The sequence below is a fragment of the Acipenser ruthenus genome, chromosome 48 (genome assembly GCF_902713425.1).
Source record: "Acipenser ruthenus chromosome 48, fAciRut3.2 maternal haplotype, whole genome shotgun sequence".
NCBI lineage: Eukaryota > Metazoa > Chordata > Actinopteri > Acipenseriformes > Acipenseridae > Acipenser > Acipenser ruthenus.
Window position 1 is genome coordinate 1,170,862 of NC_081236.1, and position 6,788 is coordinate 1,177,649.

Consider the following 6,788-nt stretch of genomic DNA (forward strand, 5'->3'; position numbering starts at 1 on the left):
GGAGTCAGTGGCTGAGCCGGGATTTGAACCTCCTGGTAGCAAGAGACCCCTTTCTCTAACCACAGAGCCACCAAACCTTATCCAGGGCGACTTACAATTGTTACAAGATACCACATTATTTTTACATACAATTACCCATTTATACAGTTGGGTTTTTACTAGAGCAATCTAGATAAAGTACCTTGCTCAAGGGTACAGCAGCAGTGTCCCCCCACCTGGGATTGAACCCACGACCCTCCGGTCAAGAGTCCAGAGCCCTAACCACTACTCCACAGGTTCCCCCGCACCAACAACCTCTTCAAAGGGGGGTGTCGGAGGAGAAGAAAACGAGGGTCATTTTTTATAAGGGAGCTAGTTGGTTCTGTGGCCCCTGCTTGACTTTTGAAATCTCCTTTCTTCTCCCTGTACTGTGAGGAGGCGCCTGTTGCTAGGTTACTTAATCAGAGATGCAGAGGAAAATGTTCACCTTTATTATCCTCTTTCAATATCCCTTGAAAAGGACTGAGCAAGAACCGTGACAGGGAGCGGAGGTGGACTATCAGGAGCTCAGTGATAACCTGACAAAGTCAACATCGAACACAAAAGAAGCGTGGAGGCGACAGATACGATCTGCACGGCACGGATTACAGTAGCCAGGAGTAATAATGTGTATTTCCCCTCCATCAGTGGGGTGGTAATCAGGGTGATATTAACTCAAGCGATATGAAGCTGACCTTGGACAGCCTGGCCAGTAGGGTGCGCTGTGAGGAGAAACAGTCCTTGCCGGTTTCGCCTCCCTAACCCAGCGCCGGAGACAATGCGAAGATTGACACAGCCAGGAAGCTGTGCTCCCCTGGTTGTGTGACTCCCCCCTGCACACCACGCGGCCGTGCCTTTACCAGGGGAGACCCTCGGGGACCCCTGCGCTCCCCTGACTGTGTGACTCCCCCCTGCGCACCACGTGGCCGTGCCTTTACCAGGGGAGACCCTCGGGGACCCCTGCGCTCCCCTGACTGTGTGACTCCCCCCTGCGCACCACGTGGCCGTGCCTTTACCAGGGGAGACCCTCGGGGACCCCTGCGCTCCCCTGACTGTGTGACTCCCCCCTGCACACCACGCGGCCGTGCCTTTACCAGGGGAGACCTTCGGTGAAAATCTCTTCGGAATTCAACTGCGTGACCTCACAATGGGCCGCCTATGTCATCCTCTTAAAGGTATTCTCTGTTCAATGAAAATCACAATGGACTAAATAAAGGCTGGTCAGGTACAGAAATCAAATACAGCTGGGTTATAACTTGTGTACAAACTAAAGCAGTGTAGAATTATGTCGCTACTTATAGGACTGGAAGCATCGGTACAAAACACAGGTCACATCAGAGCGTATACGTCCTGCTACGCAAACCATTGCAGTCCTTATAGCCCTACAGTATGTCACTTTAAATATTTAGTTTGTGGTTTCCACATTTTGAGTGAAGCCAATCTGGCACGCTGTAACCAGACTTCCTGTGCAGCAGTTATTAGGACCCCCCTGGAAACAAACACCACGAACAACGAAATCAACACTCAAGCAAACCAGCTGGTTTCAAACATCAGACTTTCTTTAATGGCTGAACAACAGAAGCATTCCATGTTTACAGCAAGCGTTTTTCTTAACTTTACAGCATTATAGAAACATTGTGTTTATTATTATTATTATTATTATTATTATTATTATTATTATTATTATTATTATTATTATTATTATTAACCTTTCCGAATATAATAAAGCCACAGGGATGGGACTCCTATTGCATAGCAGTTTCACCCATTCCAGGTTTTACTACCAGCTTGCCACAGTGTGTAGGTAACAAGCTCGGGTGAGTCTTATTAAACTCCTAGTAAAACCAGGAATGGATCACACTGCTGTGCAACGGGAGTCTTATTTCCATCCCTAAGAGGAGGAGATTAAAAAGGGTTTCTCTTTGTGTTTGAATTTTCGTACCGCGAGAGTGAACAACGCCCCCTGTCTATCAAAGCTGTACACTGCAGGGTGACACCTGGCCTGTATTTCTGAGGATTTCACACTCTAGTAAATTGGCTGGGTAAAGAGGCGTGTATTTGAATCAGAAATGTTATAATACATCCCTAGTTAACTGGCACTTCCTTATACATTGTCTGCTTTATCATAATACGTTTTTTTTTGTTTTGTTTTTTTAAAATAAAAGGTAACAGAATCCATAACCACTCAAAATAATTACAAACAACATGACACAGTAAGAGAAATGAAAAATACTGAACTGCGACACTGGCACATGAAGTATCCAGTAATTTCGCTTTTATTTTCAAACAAAAACGACGAAAACAACGAAACAGACCCTTAACAGAAGATACTGTTAGAGGAACCACTTTGAAATAACGGTCGCAAATTCATCTTAAAACATGTTGAAGAGAATTGCTCTGAATATATATTATATTTGTACAGCTCTGGCAGGAAGTTTTGCATCACCCTATAGATATTAACTGATTTTGCTTCCTGAAGTCGAATGAAACCTGCTGAATAATGTTAACATATTGAATCACACACCGCTTTGTAGTTTTCCACATACTGAATGAAAAAAACTGACAAATTGAAAAAATTTGACATTTCAAAATCTAACATGAAATGCTACTGTACTATTATTATGGCTTCCGGTATAGTCTTTTTGCAATATCGTTTTGTAGTTTCTTTGATTATATGATGTTAAATAAGATCTAAAATTATGTTTAGTTTAGTTAAAATTAGTTTTTTTTTTTAATGATGTCTCAATCCTAAAATTCTAGGTGATATTAAACATTTGGCCAGAGCTGTGTGTGAATTTATTACAGTACCATTCCACCCCCCTCACCCCCACAAGATAAACATACTTTTTTTTTTTTAAAACATACATATATTTACACAAGGAAACATTTACACAAACAAAACAAACAAACAAAAATGTTCAAAAGAGCACAACATGGTTTTATGACACTTTCGATTTAATTTAAAGTCTGTTCCAAAATGATTAGGAACTTCCGAAGCCAGCGATTTCATTTAGAGTGTTTTACAGCACTGGAAAAACCGCCCTACGCCCTAAATCAACCGTTGACAACATTTTATAATCTTAAAACAGAGGCCAGAGTTTGAAAACTAAGATTATTCCAAATCAAACACCCAGGCCGACGACTGAGGCCTTCTCTTGAGGGCCTTACAAAAAAGCCTGCTGTTAAATTTACAAAACCATTCATTATTCTGGCCTCTTATTCTAGGAGTTTGATCATCACAAACAGCAGCACTGTAACCATGGCAGCAACTAGGACTCTGATACGATGAACAGTTATTTCCGCCTGGATACCGATGATTCCGATTTTTGTGATTGGCTCCCTGGTAGCCCCGCCCCCCTCCTAAGATCAACATAACCTCCAGTTGATTTATTAGTTTTTTTTAAGAGTTTCTCAGCCAAGTAGAGGACGTTTAAGATTTAAATGCCGTGATTCAACGAAAAACCACAAAGTGAGCAGAAAAAAGGCTTTTTTTTTGAGAACATTGCAAAAGTATTTTACAATAAGGCAAGCCAGCTACAAGTTTTGACTGAACCCAGTTATGTCTGAAAAAAAAATGTCTTCGTTTTTTAATGGGATACAAAAACCCAACAGAGAAATACTGAAAGAAACCCAATAAATTCAATGTCACGCGTTTCGACGAGAAGTCTCTCTCAATGTCTTCCGCCACTGAATTTGATAACTTTTTTTCAGTATTTTTGAACTAGCTCGATTGACTGTTTAGGAGTATTTAAACGCAAAGCTGTTTCGTGTTTTAATCCACAACAAACAAAGTGAAACACGGGTTACAAACACGTTGCTTTGGGTTAAAATACAAGTTCTTAAGTATTGAGATTTTCCCAATACAATTTCATTAAGCAGACAACAAACTTGATTGTTTTACAAGTGTATTAATTATGACGCCATAAAACTCACAACCCTGCATCTGCGCGGTGTAGGAATTGTCAGAAGCGATACCAAAATGTAGATTGCTATTTACTTCATACATTTTTGTTTTTGTATCCCTCTTTACGACGTTTGCAGCCACCATCCTGCGTGCTTCTCGTTTCGGTTACTCAAATATCTCAAGTCTGTGTTGCTTTGACTAGGAGTTCTGAAGCTCCTTTTCAGTTCTGGAGTCGGTGTCAGTCAGATAAGAGAATCGCCTTCCCCATTCTGATCTAGTGTTTAGATCATTCAAATAGACCCTGTTAGACTTTCAACAGAATCTGGATTGCAGTGTGCATGGCGCTGGGAGCTCCCACAATTTGTATTTGCATAAGAAAGGCTCTCGATCTAGAATTAAGCAGACAGACAGACAGACAGGCAGGCAGACAGACAGACAGGCACTTGGTGTATTCTTGTGTGTTAGTGGATGTGCATAGGCATTTAAACAGGATGCAGACTGGTGAATTAGCAAGAAGCACAAAAACGGACACCATTTCTTTCAGGTGAGGGGGGTGAGGGAGGGAGGGAGCAGTTCAGTCTCCGTGCCTCAAGCCTGCCCTGGACTGGAGGGAGCCCCCTTTCTCTTAGGGAGGGAGGGAGCAGTTCAGTCTCCTTGCCTCAAGCCTGCCCTGGACTGGAGGGAGCCCCCTTTCTCTTCTGGGGGTGAGGAAGGGAGCAGTTCAGTCTCCGTGCCTCAAGCCTGCCCTGGACTGGAGGGAGCCCCCTTTCTCTTAGGGGGGTGAGGGAGGGAGGGAGGGAGGGAGCAGTTTAGTCTCCATGCCTCAAGCCTGCCCTGGACTGGAGGGAGCACCCTTTCTCTTAGGGAAGGAGGGAGCAGTTCAGACTCCGTGCCTCAAGCCTACCCTGGACTGGAGGGAGCACCCTTTCTCTTAGGGAAGGAGGGAGCAGTTCAGACTCCGTGCCTCAAGCCTGCCCTGGACTGGAGGGAGCACCCTTTCTCTTAGGGAAGGAGGGAGGGAGGGAGCAGTTCAGTCTCCGTGCCTCAAGCCTGCCCTGGACTGGAGGGAGCACCCTTTCTCTTAGGGAAGGAGGGAGGGAGGGAGCAGTTCAGTCTCCGTGCCTCAAGCCTGCCCTGGACTGGAGGGAGCCCCCCTTTCTCTTAGGGGGGTGAGGGAGCTGAAATTCAGAATATTTTTGTGCTTCTTGCTAAAGGCGAAGGCTTACAAATCAGACATTAAGAAGCAGGTGAGGTTTTCATTGTGTTTTAGAAGCGGATCTGTGTTCTACCCTCTTTCCCCTCTCCGATAAGCAGCTAAACGTCCTCCCTGACCCTCAAACCCGCACAGTAACTCTTCTCCAAATGCACAGCCCCTCGCTGCGATACTCTTAGCATTGCCAGGCCTTTATCAGCATGCAGGTCTTCCACACTCCTACTGTTGAAACCGACCAAAATCACGACAAAACAGGTATTTTAAAACCCCAACTGCAAAACGCATTTATTTTGGCACTTTCACGTCTAAATCTGTATCTAAATGTATTTATTTGAATGTGCCAAAAATACATTTTATATTATTTTTTTTCAAAATATGTTGCAATCTTTGGCACAATTTTTAAATGCTTTTTATTCAGCATATAAATAAGCACAGGGGTCTATCGGAAGAGAATTTTGAAGCAACAAATATATTTCAACGGAACTACCACAGGGAGGGATTTTTCCTATTGGTTTTGTAAGGCAATCGTCAAACAGTCTCTCATGTTAATATTTGTTACATCTCAGCATAGCCAAGTCCTGCAATCACACTGCTGTGGTAGCTCCATTAAAACTCTTGCCAGAAGTTTTGCATCCCCCTCTATACAGAATGAAGTGACTCTGCTTCATAAAGTCGAATGAAACCTGAACATGAAATACTACCGCTATGGCTTCCGGTAGACTTTTCTGTAGCTTCTTTGTTTACTGTATTCTCTTAACTGTATTATCACTTGTACTGTGATTCTTGAAATGTATTTTTGTTTACGACTGTAAGTCGCCCTGGATAAGGGCGTCTGCTAAGAAATTAATAATAATAAACTATCTGAATTCTAGGTGATGCAAAAACTTTTGGCCAGAGCTGTTGGTGCAACTCTAGACCCAGCGCCCGATGGCTTATCCGAGCCTCTGTATCGATTATCAGAAAGGGAGACCTGGATGGCATTTGGGATGGCAGTGGTAAGATTGATGGATAAAATTACATCTGATAACAGAGCCTTTTCCAAAGCATGCTACAGCGGTCAGACTGCTCCCCAGTGTAGGAGGATACTGGATCATCTCCAGCCAAATGAATCCGAGCCAATGACAGGGGTGTTGCAGCGTCTGCGAGGAGGGAAAGCTCTGGAACGTTCTGGAAAGTCTTAGAATGTTCTAGAACCCAGAGACTTGGCTTGAGGCACAGCATGTAGTAAATAAAGGCTTTTCTTCTTCAGTTTGGATTATTTTAGTTTTTAAATACTTAAGGCGGATATTTCTTCGCAAAGAAATGTCCAAGGTTTTGTATTTATATATATATATATATATATATATAGATATATAGATAGATTTAATTTGCAAAAAAAAAAATAAAAGACCAATTTCTCAAACTACAAAAAAAAATAGCTACAATTGTAAAAGTAAGAGGCACTTTTTTTGAGAATTTTGTTTTGTCAAAGTAGCTCCAGTGCTTCGGTCATCTTTGACTCATTTTTAAAAAAAAAAAATTCCTGGCAAAAGAATTTTGAAAGAAAAAAAAAAAAAATCTAAATAAATAAAGTTCTCACTCACCCCCCCCTGCCCCCTGCCCCCTGCCCCCCGCCCCCCAATCTGATTGGCTCTCCTTTTACACGGCTGTTCC

At 42.9% G+C, this 6,788-nt stretch overlaps 1 protein-coding gene across 1 annotated transcript in view; it reads right to left on the minus strand.

The window, feature by feature from the left end:
* Positions 1-6,748: 6,748 nt before the first annotated feature.
* The window catches only part of LOC117968833 (insulin receptor substrate 1-B-like), a 32,007-nt gene continuing 31,967 nt past the window's right edge, over positions 6,749-6,788 (minus strand). Inside the window, exon 3 of the mRNA XM_059014391.1 lies at positions 6,749-6,788. This exon is cut by the window's right edge and continues 282 nt beyond it. The gene's annotated coding sequence lies outside the window, so the exon portion shown is untranslated.